The following is a 24,493-nucleotide window of genomic DNA, read 5'->3' as shown; positions in this document are numbered from 1 at the left end:
TACAGACTCACTTACACACGCACAAATTCACATAGACAAACACACACACACACAAACACACTCACATGGTCAGATACATAGGAACAGAGACATATACAGAAACACATGCACACATATACAAACGCAGAGACAAACACACAGACACATACTGGGACATACATAGGCACACACACACTGAGTCAGACACTCACCAACAAGGACGTACACAGAAATGCATGCACACGTACACAGACACAGAGACACACACAGACACACACACAGGCAGAAACACACACACACACACACACACACACACAGAGTCAGACGTACAGAAATACACACAGAGGCAAACTCACACACAGACACACAGGCACACACATTCACTCACACACAGAGTCAGATGCACATAGACACACACACACACTCACACATACACACACAATCGCTCACACACACAAGCCACAATCGCTCACACAAGCTCCCACACAAAGTCAGACACACACAGACACACACATATGGACACACACACACACACACACACAAGCTCCCACACAAAATCAGATGTACACAGGTATACACACACACACACACACACACACACACACACACACACACACACACAGTGAGGCGTATACAGACACACACAGACAGGCACACACAGAAATAGACAGTCACACACACAGAGAAGCCCACAGAAACAGATACACATACAGACAAGCACAGGTACGCACAGAAACAGATAGACAGATACACACAGACACACACACACATACATACAGCACCACTACTTAAAGGCTTTCAACTCAAGTTTCACATTCCAATTGAAATTGTGAGCAGAAGCTCAGCTTCACCATCTGATACTCACAGTTAACGTGCAGGAGTCTGTCTTTCTCTCTCTCTCTCTCTCTGTTAGTGCCTCTCTCCTATGTTCACTCCTGTGTTTTTATCCTTCGATTGTAACCTTTAGGCTGATAGAATAGCAGCTTGAAACTCTCCAGAGAGAAAGCTGTTTAATTGGCAGAATAGCAGATGTGAGCAACCAGGAATTCTGTGTTCAACCGGGGACTGCACACACACAAACACACACACACACACACACACACACACACAAAAACAAAGTCACAGACACAGACACACAAATGCACACGCATGCACACACTCTCTCTCTCTCTCTCCCTCTGACACACCCTCCATCAGTTCCATAACAGAGACAGGTCGCATGAACGAGCAGTGTTGAAGATGCTGGGGAGATCCTGAATGATGCAGGGAGCGGTGACAGGAGGAACACCAAACAACGGTCAGGCACTCGCACAGCGACTTGGCAATACCTGAGAACCCAGCCAGGCAAGAGAGCTGGACGATACCATCACTGACACAGCCCCACACTGTGTTGCGAGCCCCCGCCTCAACTACACCCTGTCTGCAGCCTCAAAAACTCCACTCCTCCAGCCAGTATCCGACTGGACCCTGTGTGCAGTCGGCCCATTGAGCCGCTTCCCTTATATCAGGAATTAAAACTCAAACCTTCCAATTTTTTCATGGTGCCTGACCACACCTCAACCCCCTCCCTGCCTCTGTAACCTCCTCCACCCCCTCCCTATCTCTAACCTCTTCAACCCCCACCCTATCTCTAAACCCCTCAACACCCTCCCAATCTCAGTAACCCCCTCCACCCCCTCCCTATCTCTGTAACCTCCTCCAGCCCCTCCCTACCTCTGTAACCTCCTCCACCCCCTCCCTATCTCTAAACTCCTCAACCCCCACCCTATCTCTAAACTCCTCAACCCCCTCCCTATCTCTGTAACCTCCTCAACCCCCTCCCTATCTCTGTAAGCTCCTCAACACCCTCCCTATCTCTGTAACCTCCTCCAACCCATCGCTATCTCTGTAACCTCCACCAGCCGCTACAACCCTCCCTATCTCTGCAACCTCCTCCAACCCCTACACCCCTCCCTATCTCTGTAACCTCCTCCAGCCCCTAAAACCCTCCCTATCTCTGTAACTTCCTCCAGCCCTACAACCCTCCCTATCTCTGTAACCTCCTCCAGCCCCTACACCCCTCCCTATCTCTGTAACTTCCTCCAGCACCTACAACCCGCCCTATCTCTGTAAATTCTTGCAGCCCTACAACCCTCCCTATCTCTGTAACCTCCTCCAGCCCCGACACCCCTCCCCATCTCTGTAACCTCCTCCAGCCCCTACAATCCTCCCAATCTCTGTAACCTCCTCCAGCCCCTACAATCCTCCCTATCTCTGTAACCTCCTCCAGCCCCTACACCGCTCCCTATAGCTGTAACCTCCTCCAGCCCCTACACCCCTTCCTATCTCTGTAACCCCCTCCAGGCCCTACACACCCTCCCTATCTCTGTAACCTCCTCCAGCCCCAACAACACTCTCTTTCTCTGTAACCTCCTCCAGCCCCTACACCCCTCCCTATCTCTGTAACCTCCTCCAGGCCCTACACACCCTCCCTATCTCTGTAACCTCCTCCAGCACCTACAACCCTCCCTAGGTCTGTAACCCCCTCCAGCCATTACAACCCTCCCTATCTGTGTAACCTCCTCGAGCACCTACACCCCTCACTATCTCTGTAGCCTCCTCCAGCCCCTACAACCCTCCCTATCTCTGTAACCTCCTCCAGCACCTACAACCCTCCCTATCTCTGTAACATCCTCCAACCCAGACAACCCTGACAACCCTCCCTATCTCTGTAACGTCCTCCAGTCGCTACAACAATCCCTATCTCTGTAACCACCTCCAGCCCCTACACAACTCCCTATCTCTGTAACCACCTCCAGCCCCTACACCACTCCTTATCTCTGTAACCTCCTCCAGCCCCTACACCGCTCCCTATTTCTGTAACCTCCTCCATCCCCTACAAAACTCCCTATCTCTGTAACCTCCTCCAGCCCCTACAGCCCTCCCTATCTCAGTAACCTCCTCCAGTCTCTACACCCCTCCCTATCTCTGTAACCTCCTCCAGCCTCTACAACCCTCCGTATCTCTGTAACCTCCTCCAGCCCTACAAAATTCCCTATCTCTATAACATCGTCCAGCCGCTACACCCCTCCCTATCTCTGTAACCTCCTCCAGCCCCTACATCCCTTCCTATCTCTGTAACCCCCTCCAGGCCCTACACCGCTCCCTATCTCTGTAACCTCCTCCAGCCCCAACAACCCTCCCTATCTCTGTAACCTCCGCCAGGCCCTACACACCCTCCCTATCTCTGTAACCTCCTGCTGCACCTATAACCCTCCCTAGCTCTGTAACCCCCCTCCAGAGATTACAACACTCCCTATCTGTGCAACCTCCTCCAGCACCTACACGCCTCACTATCTCTGTAGCCTCCTCCAGCCCCTACAACCCTCCCTATCTCTGTAACCTCCTCCAGCACCTACAACCCTCCCTATCTCTGTAACATCCTCCAACCCTGACAACCCTGACAACCCTCCATATCTCTGTAACCTCCTCCAGCCCCAACAACCTTCTCTATCTCAGGAATCTCCTCCATCCCGTACAACCCTCCCTATCTCTGCAAACTCCTCCAACCCCTACACCCCTCCCTATCTCTGTAACCTCCTCCAGCCCCTACAAACTTGTCTATCTCAGTAACCTCCTTCAGCCCCTACAACCCTCCCTATCTCTGTATCCTCCTCCAGACCCTACACCCCTCCCATTCTCTGTAACCTCCTTCAGCACCTACAGCCCTCCCGATCTCTGTAAAACCCTCCAGCCCCTACTACCCTCCCATTCTCTGTAACCTGCTCCAACCCCTACAACCCTCCCTATCTCTGTAACCTCCTCCAGCACATATAACACTCCCTATCTCTGTAACCTCCTTCAGCCCGTACAACGCTCCCTATCTCTGTAACCTTCTCCAGCCTGTACACCCCTCCCTATCTCGGCAACCTCCTCCAAACCCTACACCACTAGCTATCTCTGTAAACTCCTCCAGCCCCTAAAACCCTCCCTATCTCTGATACCTCCTCCAGCCCCAAAAACCATCCCTGTCTCTGTAATCTCCACCAGCCCCAAAACCCCTCCCTATCTCTGTAACCTCCTCCAGCCAGTAAAACCCTCCATATTTCTGTAACCTTCTCCTGCTCCTACAACCATCCCTATCTTTATAAACTCCTCCAGGGACTACACCCCTCCCGATCTCTGTAACCCCCTCCAGCCCCTACACCCCTCCTTATCTCTGTAACCTACTACAACACCTACAACACTCCCTATCTCTGTAACCAGCTCCAGCCCTTACAACCCTCCCTATCTCTGTAATCTCCTCCAGTCCGTACAACCCTCCCTATCTCTGCAACCTCCTCCAACCCCTACACCCCTCCATATCACTGTAACCTCCTCCAGCACCTAAAACCCTCCCTATCTCTGTAATCTCCTCCAGCCCCTACAACATTCTCTATCTCAGTAACCTCTTCCAGACCCTACAACCTTCCCTATCTCTGTAACCTCCTCCAGCCCGTAAAACCCTCACGATCTCTGTAACCTTCTCCTGCTCCTACAACCATCCCTATCTTTATAAACTCCTCCAGGCCCTACACCCCTCCCGATCTCTGTAACCCCCTCCAGCCCCTACACCCCTCCTTATCTCTGTAACCTCCTCCAGCCCCTACAACCCTACCTATTTCTGTAGCCTCCTCCAGCCCCTACAACCCTCCCTATCACTGTATCCTGCTCCAGCTCCTAAAACCCTCACTATCTCTGGAGCATCCTTCAGCCCCTACAACACTCCCTACCTCTGTAACCTCCTCCAGCCCGTAGAACCCTTCCTATCTCTGTAACCTCCTCCAGCCTGTACAACACTCCCTATCTCTGCAACCTCCTCCAACCCCTACACCCCACCCTATCTCTGTAACCTCCTCCAGCCCCAACAACCATCCCTATCTCTGTAACCACCTCCAGCCCCTACACCCCTCCCTATCTCTGTAACCTCCTCCAGCACCTACACACCGCCCTATTTCTGTAACCCCCTCCAGACCCTACAACACTCCCTATCTCTGAAACCTCCTCCAGCAACTACAACCCTCCCTATCCCTGTAACATCCTCCAACCCTGACAACCCTGACAACCCGCCCTATCTCTGTAACCTCCTCCAGCCCTTACACCACTCCCTATCTCTATAACCTCCTCCAGCACCTACACCCCTCTCTATCTCTGTAACCTCCTCCAGCCCGTACAACCCTCCCTATCTCTGCAAACTCCTCCAACCCCTACACCCCTCCCTATCTCTGTAACCTCCTCCAGCCCCTACAAACTTCTCTATCTCAGTAAAATCCTTAAGCACCTACACCCCTCCCTATTTCTGTAACCCCCTCCAGCCCCTACAACACGCCCTATCTCTGTAACCTCATCCAGTCGCTACAACCATCCCTATCTCTGTAACCACCTCCAGCCCCTACACCACTCCCTATCTCTGTAACCTCCTCCAGCACCTACAACCCTCCCTATCTCTGTAACATCCTCCAATCCTGACAAACCTGACAACCCTCCCAATCTCTGTAACCTCCTTCAAACCCTACACTCCTCCCTATCTCTGTAACCTCCTCCAGCCCGTACAACCCTCCCTATCTCTGTAACCTACTACAGTCCGTACAACCCTCCCTATCTCTGCAAACACCTCCAACCCCTACACCCCTCCCTATCTCTGTAACCTCCTCCAGCCCCTACAAACTTCTCTATCTCAGTAACCTCCTTCAGCCCCTACAACCCTCCCTAGCTCGGTAAACCCCTCCAGCCATTACAACCCTCCCTATCTGTGTAACCTCCTCCAGCACCTACAACCCTACCTATCTCTGTAACCTCCTCCAGCCCGTACAACCCTCCCTATCTCTGTAACCTCCTCCAGCCCCAACAACCATCCCTATCTCTGTAACCTCCTCCAGCACCTACTCACCTCCCTATTTCTGTAACCCCCTCCAGCCCCTACAACCCTCCCTATCTCTGTAACATCCTCCAACCCTGACAACCCTGACAACCCTCCCTATCTCTGCAAACACCTCCAACCCCTACACCCCTCCCTATCTCTGTAACCTCCTCCAGCCCCTACAAACTTCTCTATCTCAGTAACCTCCTTCAGCCCCTACAACCCTCCCTATCTCTGTAACTACCTCCAGCCCCTACACCCCTCCCTATCTCTGTAACCTCCTTCAGCACCTACACCCCTCCCGATCTCTGTAAACCCGTCCAGCCCCTACAACCCTCCCTATCTCTGTAACCTCCTCCAGCACCTAGAACCCTCCCTATCTCTGTAACTTCCTCCAGCCCGTACAACCCTCCCTATCTCTGCAACCTCCTCCAACCCCTACACCACTACCTATCTCTGTAAACTCCTCCAGCCCCTAAAACCCTCCCTATCTCTGTAACCTCCTCCAGCCCCTAAAACCCTCCCTGTCTCTGAAATCTCCACCAGCCCCTACACCCCTTCCTATCTTTGTAACCTCCTCCAGCCAGTAAAACCCTCCCTATCTCTGTAACCTTCTCCTGCTCCTACAACCATCCCTATCTTTATAAACTCCTCCAGGCCATACACCCCTACCTATCTCTGTAACCTACTACAACACCTACAACACTCCCTATCTCTGTAACCTCCTCCAGCCCTTACAACCCTCCCTATCTCTGTAACCTCCTCCAGTCCGTACAAACCTCCCTATCTCTGCAACCTCCTCCAACCCCTACACCCCTCACTATCTCTGTAACCTCCTCCAGCCCCTAAAACCCTCCCTATCTCTGTAATCTCCTCCAGCCCCTACAACCTTCTCTATCTCAGTAACCTCTTCCAGCCCCTACAACCCTCCCTATCTCTGTAACCTCCTCCAGCCCCTACACCCCTCCCTAACTCTGTAACCTCCTCCAGCCAGTAAAACCCTCCCTATCTCTGTAACATTCTCCTGCTCCTACAACCATCCCTATCTTTATAAACTCCTCCAGGCCCTACACCCCTACCTATCTCTGTATCCCCCTACAGACCCTATAACCCTCCCTATCTCTGTAACCTCCTCCAGCCCCTACACCCCTCTGTAACCTACTACAACACCTACAACCCTCCCTATCTCTGTAACCTCCTCCAGCCCCTACAACCTTCTCTATCTCAGTAACCTCTTCCAGCGCCTACAACCCTCCCTATCTCTGTAACCTCCTCCAGCTCCTAAAACCCTCCCTATCTCTGCAGCATCCTAGAGCACCTACAAAACTCCCTACCTCTGTAATCTCCTCCAACCCCTACACCCTCCCTATCTCTGTAACCTCCTCCAGCACCTACACCCCTCAATAGCTCTGTAGCCTCCTCCAGCCCCTACAACCCTCCCTCTCTCTGTAACCTCCTCCAGCCTCTACAACCCTCCCTATCTCTGTAGCCTCCTCCAGCCCCTACACCCCTCCCTATCTCTGTAACCTCCTCCAGCCCCTACAACCCTCCCTATCTCTGTAACCTCCTCCAGCCCCTACAACCCTCCCTAACTCTGTAACCTCCTCCAGCCCCTACAACCCTCCCTAACTCTGTAACCTACTCCAGCCTCTACCACCCTCCCTAACTCTGTAACCTCCTCCAGCCCCTACAACCCTCCCTAACTCTGTAACCTCCTCCAGCCTCTACACCCCTCACTATCTCTGTAGCCTCCTCCAGCTCCTAAAACCCTCACTATCTCTGCAGCATCCTCCAGCCCCTACAACACTCCCTACCTCTGTAATCTCCTCCAGCCCCTACAACCCTCCCTATCTCTGTAACCACCTCCAGCACCTACACACTCCCTATCTCTGTAACCTCCTCCAGCCCCTACACCCCTCCCTATCTCTGTAACCTCCTCCAACCCCTACACCCCTCACTATCTCTGTAGCCTCCTCCAGCCCCTACAACCCTCCCTATCTCTGTAACCTCCTCCAGCCTGTACAACCCTACCTATCTCTGCAACCTCCTCCAACACCTACAACCCTCCCTATCTCTGTAACCTCCTCCAGACCCTACACCTCTCCCTATCTCTGTAACCTCCTTCAGCCCCTGAAATCCTCCCTATCTCTGTAACCTCCTCCAGCCCCTACAACCCTCCCTATCTCTGTAACCTCCTCCAGCCCCTACACACCTCCCTATCTCTGTAAACTCCTCCAACACCTACACCCCTCCCTATCTCTGTAACCTCCTCCAGCCCCTACACCTTTTCCTATCTCTGTAACCTCCTCCAGCACCTACACCCCTCCCTATCTCTGTAACCTCCTGCAGCACCTATAACCCTCGCTATCTCTGTAACCTCCTCCAACCCTACAAACTTTCCTATCTCTGTAACCTCCTCCAACCCTACAAACCTCACTATCTCTGTAACATCCTCCAGCCCCTACACTCCTCCCTATCTCAGTAACCTCCTCCAGCCCCTACACCCCTTCCTATCTCTGTAACCCCCTCCAGGCCCTACACCCCGCCCTATCTCTGTAACCTCCTCCAGCCCCAACAACACTCCCTTTTCTGTAACCTCCTCCAGCCCCTACACCCCTCCCTATCTCTGTAACCTCCTCCAGCCCCTACACACCCTCCCTATCTCTGTAACCTCCTCCAGCACCTACAACCCTCCCTAGCTCTGTAACCCCCTCCAGCCATTACAACCCTCCCTATCTGTGTAACCTCCTCCAGCACCTACACCCCTCCCTATCTCTGTAAACTCCTCCAGCCAGTAAAACACACCCTATCACTCTAACCTCCTCCAGCCCGTACAACACTCCCTACCTTTGCAACCTCCTCCAACCCCTACACCCCTACATATCTCTGTAACCTCCTCCAGCCCCTAAAACCCTCCCTATCTCTGTTAACTCCTCCAGCCCCTACAACATTCTCTATCTCAGTAACCTCCTCCAGCCGCTACAAACCTCCCTGTCTCTGCAACCTCCTCCAGCCCCTACACCCCTCCCTATCTCTGTAACCTCCTCCAGCCCCTACACCACCTCCCTATCTCTGTAACCTCCTCCAGCCCCTACACACTCCCTATCTCTGTAACCTCCTCCAACCCCTACACCCCTCACTATCTCTGTAGCCTCCTCCAGCCCCTACAACCCTCCCTATCTCTGTAAACTCCTCCAGCCAGTACAACGCTCCCTATCTCTGTAACCTCCTCCAGCCTGTACAACCCTACCTATCTCTGCAACCTCCTCCAACACCTACACCCCTCCCTATCTCTGTAACCTCCTCCAGACCCTACACCTCTCCCTATCTCTGTAACCTCCTTCAGCCCCTGAAATCCTCCCTATCTCTGTAATCTCCTCCAGCCCCTACAACCCTCCCTATCTCTGTAACCTCCTCCAGCCCCTACACACCTCCCTATCTCTGTAAACTCCTCCAACACCTACACCCCTCCCTATCTCTGTAACCTCCTCCAGCCCCTACACCTTTTCCTATCTCTGTAACCTCCTCCAGCACCTACACCCCTCCCTATCTCTGTAACCTCCTGCAGCACCTATAACCCTCGCTATCTCTGTAACCTCCTCCAGCCCTACAAACTTTCCTATCTCTGTAACCTCCTCCAACCCTACAAACCTCACTATCTCTGTAACATCCTCCAGCCCCTACACTCCTCCCTATCTCAGTAACCTCCTCCAGCCCCTACACCCCTTCCTATCTCTGTAACCCCCTCCAGGCCCTACACCCCGCCCTATCTCTGTAACCTCCTCCAGCCCCAACAACACTCCCTTTTCTGTAACCTCCTCCAGCCCCTACACCCCTCCCTATCTCTGTAACCTCCTCCAGCCCCTACACACCCTCCCTATCTCTGTAACCTCCTCCAGCACCTACAACCCTCCCTAGCTCTGTAACCCCCTCCAGCCATTACAACCCTCCCTATCTGTGTAACCTCCTCCAGCACCTACACCCCTCCCTATCTCTGTAAACTCCTCCAGCCAGTAAAACACACCCTATCACTCTAACCTCCTCCAGCCCGTACAACACTCCCTACCTTTGCAACCTCCTCCAACCCCTACACCCCTACATATCTCTGTAACCTCCTCCAGCCCCTAAAACCCTCCCTATCTCTGTTAACTCCTCCAGCCCCTACAACATTCTCTATCTCAGTAACCTCCTCCAGCCGCTACAAACCTCCCTGTCTCTGCAACCTCCTCCAGCCCCTACACCCCTCCCTATCTCTGTAACCTCCTCCAGCCCCTACACCACCTCCCTATCTCTGTAACCTCCTCCAGCTCCTACACCCCTCCCTAGCTCGGTAAACCCCTCCAGCCATTACAACCCTCCCTATCTGTGTAACCTCCTCCAGCACCTACAACCCTACCTATCTCTGTAACCTCCTCCAGCCCGTACAACCCTCCCTATCTCTGTAACCTCCTCCAGCCCCTACACCCCTCCCTATCTCTGTAACCTCCTCCAGGCCCTACACACCCTCCCTATCTCTGTAACCTCCTCCAGCACCTACAACCCTCCCTAGGTCTGTAACCCCCTCCAGCCATTACAACCCTCCCTATCTGTGTAACCTCCTCGAGCACCTACACCCCTCACTATCTCTGTAGCCTCCTCCAGTCCCTACAACCCTCCCTATCTCTGTAACCTCCTCCAGCACCTACAACCCTCCCTATCTCTGTAACATCCTCCAACCCAGACAACCCTGACAACCCTCCCTATCTCTGTAACGTCCTCCAGTCGCTACAACAATCCCTATCTCTGTAACCACCTCCAGCCCCTACACCACTCCTTATCTCTGTAACCTCCTCCAGCCCCTACACCGCTCCCTATTTCTGTAACCTCCTCCATCCTCTACAAAACTCCCTATCTCTGTAACCTCCTCCAGCCCTACAAAATTCCCTATCTCTATAACATCGTCCAGCCGCTACACCCCTCCCTATCTCTGTAACCTCCTCCAGCCCCTACATCCCTTCCTATCTCTGTAACCCCCTCCAGGCCCTACACCCCTCCCTATCTCTGTAACCTCCTCCAGCCCCAACAACCCTCCCTATCTCTGTAACCTCCGCCAGGCCCTACACACCCTCCCTATCTCTGTAACCTCCTGCTGCACCTACAACCCTCCCTAGCTCTGTAACCCCCCTCCAGAGATTACAACACTCCCTATCTGTGTAACCTCCTCCAGCACCTACACGCCTCACTATCTCTGTAGCCTCCTCCAGCCCCTACAACCCTCCCTATCTCTGTAACCTCCTCCAGCACCTACAACCCTCCCTATCTCTGTAACATCCTCCAACCCTGACAACCCTGACAACCCTCCCTATCTCTGTAACCTCCTCCAGCCCCAACAACCTTCTCTATCTCAGGAATCTCCTCCATCCCGTACAACCCTCCCTATCTCTGCAAACTCCTCCAACCCCTACACACCTCCCTATCTCTGTAACCTCCTCCAGCCCCTACAAACTTGTCTATCTCAGTAACCTCCTTCAGCCCCTACAACCCTCCCTATCTCTGTATCCTCCTCCAGACCCTACACCCCTCCCTATCTCTGTAACCTCCTTCAGCACCTACAGCCCTCCCGATCTCTGTAAAACCCTCCAGCCCCTACTACCCTCCCATTCTCTGTAACCTGCTCCAACCCCTACAACCCTCCCTATCTCTGTAACCTCCTCCAGCCCGTACAACGCTCCCTATCTCTGTAACCTTCTCCAGCCTGTACAACCCTCCCTATCTCGGCAACCTCTTCCAAACCCTACACCACTAGCTATCTCTGTAAACTCCTCCAGCCCCTAAAACCCTCCCTATCTCTGATACCTCCTCCAGCCCCAAAAACCATCCCTGTCTCTGTAATCTCCACCAGCCCCAAAACCCCTCCCTATCTCTGTAACCTCCTCCAGCCAGTAAAACCCTCCATATTTCTGTAACCTTCTCCTGCTCCTACAACCATCCCTATCTTTATAAACTCCTCCAGGGACTACACCCCTCCCGATCTCTGTAACCTCCTCCAGCCCCTACAACCCTCCCTATCTCTGTAACCTACTACAACACCTACAACACTCCCTATCTCTGTAACCTCCTCCAGCCCTTACAACCCTCCCTATCTCTGTAATCTCCTCCAGTCCGTACAACCCTCCCTATCTCTGCAACCTCCTCCAACCCCTACACCCCTCCATATCACTGTAACCTCCTCCAGCACCTAAAACCCTCCCTATCTCTGTAATCTCCTCCAGCCCCTACAACATTCTCTATCTCAGTAACCTCTTCCAGACCCTACAACCTTCCCTATCTCTGTAACCTCCTCCAGCCCGTAAAACCCTCACTATCTCTGTAACCTTCTCCTGCTCCTACAACCATCCCTATCTTTATAAACTCCTCCAGGCCCTACACCCCTCCCGATCTCTGTAACCCCCTCCAGCCCCTACACCCCTCCTTATCTCTGTAACCTCCTCCAGCCCCTACACCCTCCCTATCTCTGTAACCTCCTCCAGCACCTACACCCCTCACTATCTCTGTAGCCTCCTCCAGCCCCTACAACCCTCCCTATCACTGTATCCTGCTCCAGCTCCTAAAACCCTCACTATCTCTGGAGCATCCTTCAGCCCCTACAACACTCCCTACCTCTGTAACCTCCTCCAGCCCGTAGAACCCTTCCTATCTCTGTAACCTCCTCCAACCCCTACACCCCACCCTATCTCTGTAACCTCCTACAGCCCCAACAACCATCCCTATCTCTGTAACCACCTCCAGCCCCTACACCACTCCCTATCTCTGTAACCTCCTCCAGCACCTACACACCGCCCTATTTCTGTAACCCCCTCCAGCCCCTACAACACTCCCTATCTCTGAAACCTCCTCCAGCAACTACAACCCTCCCTATCCCTGTAACATCCTCCAACCCTGACAACCCTGACAACCCTCCCTATCTCTGAAACCTCCTCCAGCAACTACAACCCTCCCTATCCCTGTAACATCCTCCAACCCTGACAACCCTGACAACCCGCCCTATCTCTGTAACCTCCTCCAGCCCCGACACACTCCCTATCTCTATAACCTCCTCCAGCACCTACACCCCTCAATAGCTCTGTAGCCTCCTCCAGGCCCTACAACCCTCCCTCTCCCTGTAACCTCCTCCAGCCCCTACAACCCTCCCTAACTCTGTAACCTCCTCCAGCCCCTACAACCCTCCCTATCTCTGTAAACTCCTCCAGCCTGTACAACCCTACCTATCTCTGCAACCTCCTCCAACACCTACACCCCTCCCTATCTCTGTAACCTCCTCCAGACCCTACACCTCTCCCTGAATCTGTAACCTCCTTCAGCCCCTGAAACCCTCCCTATCTCTGTAACCTCCTCCAGCCCCTACAACCCTCCCTATCTCTGTAACCTCCTCCAGCCCCTACACACCTCCCTATCTCTGTAAACTCCTCCAACACCTACACCCCTCCCTATCTCTGTAACCTCCTCCAGCCCCTACACCTCTTCCTATCTCTGTAACCTCCTCCAGCACCTACACCCCTCCCTATCTCTGTAACCTCCTCCAGCCCCTACAACCCTCCCTATCTCTGTAACCTCCTGCAGCACCTATAACCCTCGCTATCTCTGTAACCTCCTCCAGCCCTACAAACCTCCCTATCTCTGTAACCTCCTCCAACCCTACAAACCTCCCTATCTCTGTAACATCCTCCAGCCCCTACACTCCTCCCTATCTCAGTAACCTCCTCCAGCCCCTACACCCCTTCCTATCTCTGTAACCCCCTCCAGGCCCTACACCCCTCCCTATCTCTGTAACCTCCTCCAGCCCCAACAACACTCCCTTTTCTGTAACCTCCTCCAGCCCCTACACCCCTCCCTATCTCTGTAACCTCCTCCAGCCCCTACACACCCTCCCTATCTCTGTAACCTCCTCCAGCCCCTACAACCCTCCCTAGCTCTGTAACCCCCTCCAGCCATTACAACCCTCCCTATCTGTGTAACCTCCTCCAGCACCTACACCCCTCCCTATCTCTGTAAACTACTCCAGCCAGTAAAACACACCCTATCACTCTAACCTCCTCCAGCCCGTACAACACTCCCTATCTTTGCAACCTCCTCCAACCCCTACACCCCTACATATCTCTGTAACCTCCTCCAGCCCCTACAACATTCTCTATCTCAGTAACCTCCTCCAGCCGCTACAAACCTCCCTGTCTCTGCAACCTCCTCCAGCCCCTACACCCCTCCCTACCTCTGTAATCTCCTCCAGCCCCTACAGACTCCCTATCACTGTAACCTCCTCCAGCCCCTACAACACTCCCTAACTCTGTAATCTCCTCCAGCCCCGACACACTCCCTATCTCTGTAACCTCCTCCAGCACCTACACCCCTCAATAGCTCTGTAGCCTCCTCCAGCTCCTAAAACCCTCACTATCTCTGCAGCATCCTCCAGCCCCTACAACACTCCCTACCTCTGTAATCTCCTCCAGCCCCTACACACTCCCTATCTCTGTAACCTCCTCCAACATCTACACCCCTCACTATCTCTGTAGCCTCCTCCAGCCCCTACAACCCTCCCTATCTCTGTAAACTCCTCCAGCCAGTACAACCCTCCCTATCTCTGTAACCTCCTCCAGGCTGTACAACCCTACCTATCTCTGCAACCTCCTCCAACACCTACACCACTCCCTATCTCTGAAACCTCCTCCAGACCCTACACCTTTCCCTATCTCTGTAACCTCCTTCAGTCCCTGAAACCCTCCCTATCTCTGTAACCTCCTCCAGCCCCTACACACCTCCCTATCTCTGTAAACTCCTCCAGCACCTATAACCCACCCTATCTCTGTAACCTACTCCAGCCCCTACACCTCTTCCTATCTCTATAACCTCCTCCAGCACCTACACCCCTCCCTATCTCTGTAACCCCCTCAAGCCATTACAACCCTCCCTATCTCTGTAAACTCCTGCAGCACCTATAACCCTCCCTATCTCTGTAACCTCCTCCAGCCTGTACATCCCTCCTTATCTCTGCAACCTCCTCCAACCCCTACACCACTACCTATCTCTGTAACCTCCTCCAGCCCCTAAAACCCTCCCTATCTCTGTACCTCCTCCAGCCCCTAAAACCCTCCCTGTCTCTGTAACCTCCTCCAGCCAGTAAAACCCTCCCTATCTCTGTAACCTTCTGCTGCTCCTACAACCATCCCTATCTTTATAAACTACTCCAGGCCCTACACCCCTCCCGATCTCTGTAACCTCCTCAATCCCCTACACCCCTCCCTATCTCTGAAACCTACTACAACACCTACAACACTCCCTATCTCTGTAACCTCCTCCAGCCCTTACAACCCTCACTATCTCTGTAACCTCCGCCAGTCCATACAACACTCCCTATCTCGGCAACCGCCTCCAACCCCTACACCCCTCCCTATCTCTGTAACCTCCTCCAGCCCCTAAAACCCTCCCTATCTCTGTAATCTCCTCCAGCCCCTACAACCTTCTCTATCTCAGTAACCTCTTCCAGTCCCTACAACCCTCCCTATCTCTGTAACCTCCTCCAGCCTCTACAACCCTCCCTATCTCTGTAGCCTCCTCCAGCCCCTACACCCCTCCCTATCTCTGTAACCTCCTCCAGCCCCTACAACCCTCCCTATCTCTGTAACCTCCTCCAGCCCCTACAACCCTCCCTAACTCTGTAACCTCCTCCAGCCCCTACAACCCTCCCTAACTCTGTAACCTACTCCAGCCTCTACCACCCTCCCTAACTCTGTAACCTCCTCCAGCCCCTACAACCCTCCCTAACTCTGTAACCTCCTCCAGCCTCTACACCCCTCACTATCTCTGTAGCCTCCTCCAGCTCCTAAAACCCTCACTATCTCTGCAGCATCCTCCAGCCCCTACAACACTCCCTACCTCTGTAATCTCCTCCAGCCCCTACAACCCTCCCTATCTCTGTAACCACCTCCAGCACCTACACACTCCCTATCTCTGTAACCTCCTCCAGCCCCTACACCCCTCCCTATCTCTGTAACCTCCTCCAACCCCTACACCCCTCACTATCTCTGTAGCCTCCTCCAGCCCCTACAACCCTCCCTATCTCTGTAACCTCCTCCAGCCTGTACAACCCTACCTATCTCTGCAACCTCCTCCAACACCTACAACCCTCCCTATCTCTGTAACCTCCTCCAGACCCTACACCTCTCCCTATCTCTGTAACCTCCTTCAGCCCCTGAAATCCTCCCTATCTCTGTAACCTCCTCCAGCCCCTACAACCCTCCCTATCTCTGTAACCTCCTCCAGCCCCTACACACCTCCCTATCTCTGTAAACTCCTCCAACACCTACACCCCTCCCTATCTCTGTAACCTCCTCCAGCCCCTACACCTTTTCCTATCTCTGTAACCTCCTCCAGCACCTACACCCCTCCCTATCTCTGTAACCTCCTGCAGCACCTATAACCCTCGCTATCTCTGTAACCTCCTCCAACCCTACAAACTTTCCTATCTCTGTAACCTCCTCCAACCCTACAAACCTCACTATCTCTGTAACATCCTCCAGCCCCTACACTCCTCCCTATCTCAGTAACCTCCTCCAGCCCCTACACCCCTTCCTATCTCTGTAACCCCCTCCAGGCCCTACACCCCGCCCTATCTCTGTAACCTCCTCCAGCCCCAACAACACTCCCTTTTCTGTAACCTCCTCCAGCCCCTACACCCCTCCCTATCTCTGTAACCTCCTCCAGCCCCTACACACCCTCCCTATCTCTGTAACCTCCTCCAGCACCTACAACCCTCCCTAGCTCTGTAACCCCCTCCAGCCATTACAACCCTCCCTATCTGTGTAACCTCCTCCAGCACCTACACCCCTCCCTATCTCTGTAAACTCCTCCAGCCAGTAAAACACACCCTATCACTCTAACCTCCTCCAGCCCGTACAACACTCCCTACCTTTGCAACCTCCTCCAACCCCTACACCCCTACATATCTCTGTAACCTCCTCCAGCCCCTAAAACCCTCCCTATCTCTGTTAACTCCTCCAGCCCCTACAACATTCTCTATCTCAGTAACCTCCTCCAGCCGCTACAAACCTCCCTGTCTCTGCAACCTCCTCCAGCCCCTACACCCCTCCCTATCTCTGTAACCTCCTCCAGCCCCTACACCACCTCCCTATCTCTGTAACCTCCTCCAGCCCCTACACACTCCCTATCTCTGTAACCTCCTCCAACCCCTACACCCCTCACTATCTCTGTAGCCTCCTCCAGCCCCTACAACCCTCCCTATCTCTGTAAACTCCTCCAGCCAGTACAACGCTCCCTATCTCTGTAACCTCCTCCAGCCTGTACAACCCTACCTATCTCTGCAACCTCCTCCAACACCTACACCCCTCCCTATCTCTGTAACCTCCTCCAGACCCTACACCTCTCCCTATCTCTGTAACCTCCTTCAGCCCCTGAAATCCTCCCTATCTCTGTAATCTCCTCCAGCCCCTACAACCCTCCCTATCTCTGTAACCTCCTCCAGCCCCTACACACCTCCCTATCTCTGTAAACTCCTCCAACACCTACACCCCTCCCTATCTCTGTAACCTCCTCCAGCCCCTACACCTTTTCCTATCTCTGTAACCTCCTCCAGCACCTACACCCCTCCCTATCTCTGTAACCTCCTGCAGCACCTATAACCCTCGCTATCTCTGTAACCTCCTCCAGCCCTACAAACTTTCCTATCTCTGTAACCTCCTCCAACCCTACAAACCTCACTATCTCTGTAACATCCTCCAGCCCCTACACTCCTCCCTATCTCAGTAACCTCCTCCAGCCCCTACACCCCTTCCTATCTCTGTAACCCCCTCCAGGCCCTACACCCCGCCCTATCTCTGTAACCTCCTCCAGCCCCAACAACACTCCCTTTTCTGTAACCTCCTCCAGCCCCTACACCCCTCCCTATCTCTGTAACCTCCTCCAGCCCCTACACACCCTCCCTATCTCTGTAACCTCCTCCAGCACCTACAACCCTCCCTAGCTCTGTAACCCCCTCCAGCCATTACAACCCTCCCTATCTGTGTAACCTCCTCCAGCACCTACACCCCTCCCTATCTCTGTAAACTCCTCCAGCCAGTAAAACACACCCTATCACTCTAACCTCCTCCAGCCCGTACAACACTCCCTACCTTTGCAACCTCCTCCAACCCCTACACCCCTACATATCTCTGTAACCTCCTCCAGCCCCTAAAACCCTCCCTATCTCTGTTAACTCCTCCAGCCCCTACAACATTCTCTATCTCAGTAACCTCCTCCAGCCGCTACAAACCTCCCTGTCTCTGCAACCTCCTCCAGCCCCTACACCCCTCCCTATCTCTGTAACCTCCTCCAGCCCCTACACCACCTCCCTATCTCTGTAACCTCCTCCAGCTCCTACACCCCTCCCTAGCTCGGTAAACCCCTCCAGCCATTACAACCCTCCCTATCTGTGTAACCTCCTCCAGCACCTACAACCCTACCTATCTCTGTAACCTCCTCCAGCCCGTACAACCCTCCCTATCTCTGTAACCTCCTCCAGCCCCTACACCCCTCCCTATCTCTGTAACCTCCTCCAGGCCCTACACACCCTCCCTATCTCTGTAACCTCCTCCAGCACCTACAACCCTCCCTAGGTCTGTAACCCCCTCCAGCCATTACAACCCTCCCTATCTGTGTAACCTCCTCGAGCACCTACACCCCTCACTATCTCTGTAGCCTCCTCCAGTCCCTACAACCCTCCCTATCTCTGTAACCTCCTCCAGCACCTACAACCCTCCCTATCTCTGTAACATCCTCCAACCCAGACAACCCTGACAACCCTCCCTATCTCTGTAACGTCCTCCAGTCGCTACAACAATCCCTATCTCTGTAACCACCTCCAGCCCCTACACCACTCCTTATCTCTGTAACCTCCTCCAGCCCCTACACCGCTCCCTATTTCTGTAACCTCCTCCATCCTCTACAAAACTCCCTATCTCTGTAACCTCCTCCAGCCCTACAAAATTCCCTATCTCTATAACATCGTCCAGCCGCTACACCCCTCCCTATCTCTGTAACCTCCTCCAGCCCCTACATCCCTTCCTATCTCTGTAACCCCCTCCAGGCCCTACACCCCTCCCTATCTCTGTAACCTCCTCCAGCCCCAACAACCCTCCCTATCTCTGTAACCTCCGCCAGGCCCTACACACCCTCCCTATCTCTGTAACCTCCTGCTGCACCTACAACCCTCCCTAGCTCTGTAACCCCCCTCCAGAGATTACAACACTCCCTATCTGTGTAACCTCCTCCAGCACCTACACGCCTCACTATCTCTGTAGCCTCCTCCAGCCCCTACAACCCTCCCTATCTCTGTAACCTCCTCCAGCACCTACAACCCTCCCTATCTCTGTAACATCCTCCAACCCTGACAACCCTGACAACCCTCCCTATCTCTGTAACCTCCTCCAGCCCCAACAACCTTCTCTATCTCAGGAATCTCCTCCATCCCGTACAACCCTCCCTATCTCTGCAAACTCCTCCAACCCCTACACACCTCCCTATCTCTGTAACCTCCTCCAGCCCCTACAAACTTGTCTATCTCAGTAACCTCCTTCAGCCCCTACAACCCTCCCTATCTCTGTATCCTCCTCCAGACCCTACACCCCACCCTATCTCTGTAACCTCCTTCAGCACCTACAGCCCTCCCGATCTCTGTAAAACCCTCCAGCCCCTACTACCCTCCCATTCTCTGTAACCTGCTCCAACCCCTACAACCCTCCCTATCTCTGTAACCTCCTCCAGCCCGTACAACGCTCCCTATCTCTGTAACCTTCTCCAGCCTGTACAACCCTCCCTATCTCGGCAACCTCTTCCAAACCCTACACCACTAGCTATCTCTGTAAACTCCTCCAGCCCCTAAAACCCTCCCTATCTCTGATACCTCCTCCAGCCCCAAAAACCATCCCTGTCTCTGTAATCTCCACCAGCCCCAAAACCCCTCCCTATCTCTGTAACCTCCTCCAGCCAGTAAAACCCTCCATATTTCTGTAACCTTCTCCTGCTCCTACAACCATCCCTATCTTTATAAACTCCTCCAGGGACTACACCCCTCCCGATCTCTGTAACCTCCTCCAGCCCCTACAACCCTCCCTATCTCTGTAACCTACTACAACACCTACAACACTCCCTATCTCTGTAACCTCCTCCAGCCCTTACAACCCTCCCTATCTCTGTAATCTCCTCCAGTCCGTACAACCCTCCCTATCTCTGCAACCTCCTCCAACCCCTACACCCCTCCATATCACTGTAACCTCCTCCAGCACCTAAAACCCTCCCTATCTCTGTAATCTCCTCCAGCCCCTACAACATTCTCTATCTCAGTAACCTCTTCCAGACCCTACAACCTTCCCTATCTCTGTAACCTCCTCCAGCCCGTAAAACCCTCACTATCTCTGTAACCTTCTCCTGCTCCTACAACCATCCCTATCTTTATAAACTCCTCCAGGCCCTACACCCCTCCCGATCTCTGTAACCCCCTCCAGCCCCTACACCCCTCCTTATCTCTGTAACCTCCTCCAGCCCCTACACCCTCCCTATCTCTGTAACCTCCTCCAGCACCTACACCCCTCACTATCTCTGTAGCCTCCTCCAGCCCCTACAACCCTCCCTATCACTGTATCCTGCTCCAGCTCCTAAAACCCTCACTATCTCTGGAGCATCCTTCAGCCCCTACAACACTCCCTACCTCTGTAACCTCCTCCAGCCCGTAGAACCCTTCCTATCTCTGTAACCTCCTCCAACCCCTACACCCCACCCTATCTCTGTAACCTCCTACAGCCCCAACAACCATCCCTATCTCTGTAACCACCTCCAGCCCCTACACCACTCCCTATCTCTGTAACCTCCTCCAGCACCTACACACCGCCCTATTTCTGTAACCCCCTCCAGCCCCTACAACACTCCCTATCTCTGAAACCTCCTCCAGCAACTACAACCCTCCCTATCCCTGTAACATCCTCCAACCCTGACAACCCTGACAACCCTCCCTATCTCTGAAACCTCCTCCAGCAACTACAACCCTCCCTATCCCTGTAACATCCTCCAACCCTGACAACCCTGACAACCCGCCCTATCTCTGTAACCTCCTCCAGCCCCGACACACTCCCTATCTCTATAACCTCCTCCAGCACCTACACCCCTCAATAGCTCTGTAGCCTCCTCCAGGCCCTACAACCCTCCCTCTCCCTGTAACCTCCTCCAGCCCCTACAACCCTCCCTAACTCTGTAACCTCCTCCAGCCCCTACAACCCTCCCTATCTCTGTAAACTCCTCCAGCCTGTACAACCCTACCTATCTCTGCAACCTCCTCCAACACCTACACCCCTCCCTATCTCTGTAACCTCCTCCAGACCCTACACCTCTCCCTGAATCTGTAACCTCCTTCAGCCCCTGAAACCCTCCCTATCTCTGTAACCTCCTCCAGCCCCTACAACCCTCCCTATCTCTGTAACCTCCTCCAGCCCCTACACACCTCCCTATCTCTGTAAACTCCTCCAACACCTACACCCCTCCCTATCTCTGTAACCTCCTCCAGCCCCTACACCTCTTCCTATCTCTGTAACCTCCTCCAGCACCTACACCCCTCCCTATCTCTGTAACCTCCTGCAGCACCTATAACCCTCGCTATCTCTGTAACCTCCTCCAGCCCTACAAACTTCCCTATCTCTGTAACCTCCTCCAACCCTACAAACCTCCCTATCTCTGTAACATCCTCCAGCCCCTACACTCCTCCCTATCTCAGTAACCTCCTCCAGCCCCTACACCCCTTCCTATCTCTGTAACCCCCTCCAGGCCCTACACCCCTCCCTATCTCTGTAACCTCCTCCAGCCCCAACAACACTCCCTTTTCTGTAACCTCCTCCAGCCCCTACACCCCTCCCTATCTCTGTAACCTCCTCCAGCCCCTACACACCCTCCCTATCTCTGTAACCTCCTCCAGCCCCTACAACCCTCCCTAGCTCTGTAACCCCCTCCAGCCATTACAACCCTCCCTATCTGTGTAACCTCCTCCAGCACCTACACCCCTCCCTATCTCTGTAAACTACTCCAGCCAGTAAAACACACCCTATCACTCTAACCTCCTCCAGCCCGTACAACACTCCCTATCTTTGCAACCTCCTCCAACCCCTACACCCCTACATATCTCTGTAACCTCCTCCAGCCCCTACAACATTCTCTATCTCAGTAACCTCCTCCAGCCGCTACAAACCTCCCTGTCTCTGCAACCTCCTCCAGCCCCTACACCCCTCCCTACCTCTGTAATCTCCTCCAGCCCCTACAGACTCCCTATCACTGTAACCTCCTCCAGCCCCTACAACACTCCCTAACTCTGTAATCTCCTCCAGCCCCGACACACTCCCTATCTCTGTAACCTCCTCCAGCACCTACACCCCTCAATAGCTCTGTAGCCTCCTCCAGCTCCTAAAACCCTCACTATCTCTGCAGCATCCTCCAGCCCCTACAACACTCCCTACCTCTGTAATCTCCTCCAGCCCCTACACACTCCCTATCTCTGTAACCTCCTCCAACATCTACACCCCTCACTATCTCTGTAGCCTCCTCCAGCCCCTACAACCCTCCCTATCTCTGTAAACTCCTCCAGCCAGTACAACCCTCCCTATCTCTGTAACCTCCTCCAGGCTGTACAACCCTACCTATCTCTGCAACCTCCTCCAACACCTACACCACTCCCTATCTCTGAAACCTCCTCCAGACCCTACACCTTTCCCTATCTCTGTAACCTCCTTCAGTCCCTGAAACCCTCCCTATCTCTGTAACCTCCTCCAGCCCCTACACACCTCCCTATCTCTGTAAACTCCTCCAGCACCTATAACCCACCCTATCTCTGTAACCTACTCCAGCCCCTACACCTCTTCCTATCTCTATAACCTCCTCCAGCACCTACACCCCTCCCTATCTCTGTAACCCCCTCAAGCCATTACAACCCTCCCTATCTCTGTAAACTCCTGCAGCACCTATAACCCTCCCTATCTCTGTAACCTCCTCCAGCCTGTACATCCCTCCTTATCTCTGCAACCTCCTCCAACCCCTACACCACTACCTATCTCTGTAACCTCCTCCAGCCCCTAAAACCCTCCCTATCTCTGTACCTCCTCCAGCCCCTAAAACCCTCCCTGTCTCTGTAACCTCCTCCAGCCAGTAAAACCCTCCCTATCTCTGTAACCTTCTGCTGCTCCTACAACCATCCCTATCTTTATAAACTACTCCAGGCCCTACACCCCTCCCGATCTCTGTAACCTCCTCAATCCCCTACACCCCTCCCTATCTCTGAAACCTACTACAACACCTACAACACTCCCTATCTCTGTAACCTCCTCCAGCCCTTACAACCCTCACTATCTCTGTAACCTCCGCCAGTCCATACAACACTCCCTATCTCGGCAACCGCCTCCAACCCCTACACCCCTCCCTATCTCTGTAACCTCCTCCAGCCCCTAAAACCCTCCCTATCTCTGTAATCTCCTCCAGCCCCTACAACCTTCTCTATCTCAGTAACCTCTTCCAGTCCCTACAACCCTCCCTATCTCTGTAACCTCCTCCAGCCCCTACAACCCTCCCTACCTCTATAACCTCCTCCAGCCAGTAAAACCCTCCCTATCTCTGTAACCTTCTCCTGCTCCTACAACCATCCTTATCTTTATAAACTCCTCCAGGCCCTACATCCCTACCTATCTCTGTATCCCCCTCCAGACCCTATAACCCTCCCTATCTCTGTAACCTCCTCCAGCCCCTACACCCCTTCCTATCTCTGTAACCTCCTCCAGCACCTACACCCCTCCCTATCTCTGTAACCTCCTCCAGCCCCTACAACCCTCCCTATCTCTGTAACCTCCTCCAGCCCCTACAACCTTCTCTATCTCAGTAACCTCTTCCAGCCCCTAAAACACTCCCTATCTCTGTAACCTCCTCCAGCCCCTACACCCCTCACTATCTCTGGAGCCTCCTCCAGGCCCTACAACCCTCCCTATCCCTGTAACATCCTCCAGCCCCTACACCCCTCACTATCTCTGGAGCCTCCTCCAGGCCCTACAACCCTCCCTATCCCTGTAACATCCTCCAGCCCCTACAACCCTCCCTAACTCTGTAACCTCCTCCAGCCGCTACAACCCTCACTATCTCTGTAGCCTCCTCCAGCTCCTAAAACCCTCACTATCTCTGCAGCATCCTCCAGCCCCTACAACACTCCCTACCTCTGTAATCTCCTCCAGCCCCTACACCCCTCCCTATCTCTGTAAACTCCTCCAGCCCCTACACACCTCCCTATCTCTGTAACCTCCTCCAGCCCCTACAACCCTCCCTATCTCTGTAACCTCCTCCAGCCCGTACAACCCTCCCTATCTCTGTAACCTCCTCCAGCCCGTACAACCCTCCCTATCTCTGTAACCTCCTCCAGCCTGTACAAGCCTCCCTATCTCTGCAACCTCCTCCAACCCCTACACCCCACCCTAACTCTGTAACCTCCTCCAGCCCCAACAACCATCCCTATCTCTGTAACCACCTCCAGCCCCTACACCACTCCCTATCTCGGTAACCTCCTCCAGCACCTACACAACTCCCTATTTCTGTAAC

The sequence above is a fragment of the Carcharodon carcharias genome (genome assembly GCF_017639515.1).
Source record: "Carcharodon carcharias isolate sCarCar2 chromosome 35 unlocalized genomic scaffold, sCarCar2.pri SUPER_35_unloc_5, whole genome shotgun sequence".
Lineage (NCBI taxonomy): Eukaryota > Metazoa > Chordata > Chondrichthyes > Lamniformes > Lamnidae > Carcharodon > Carcharodon carcharias.
This window is presented reverse-complemented; position numbering follows the sequence as displayed.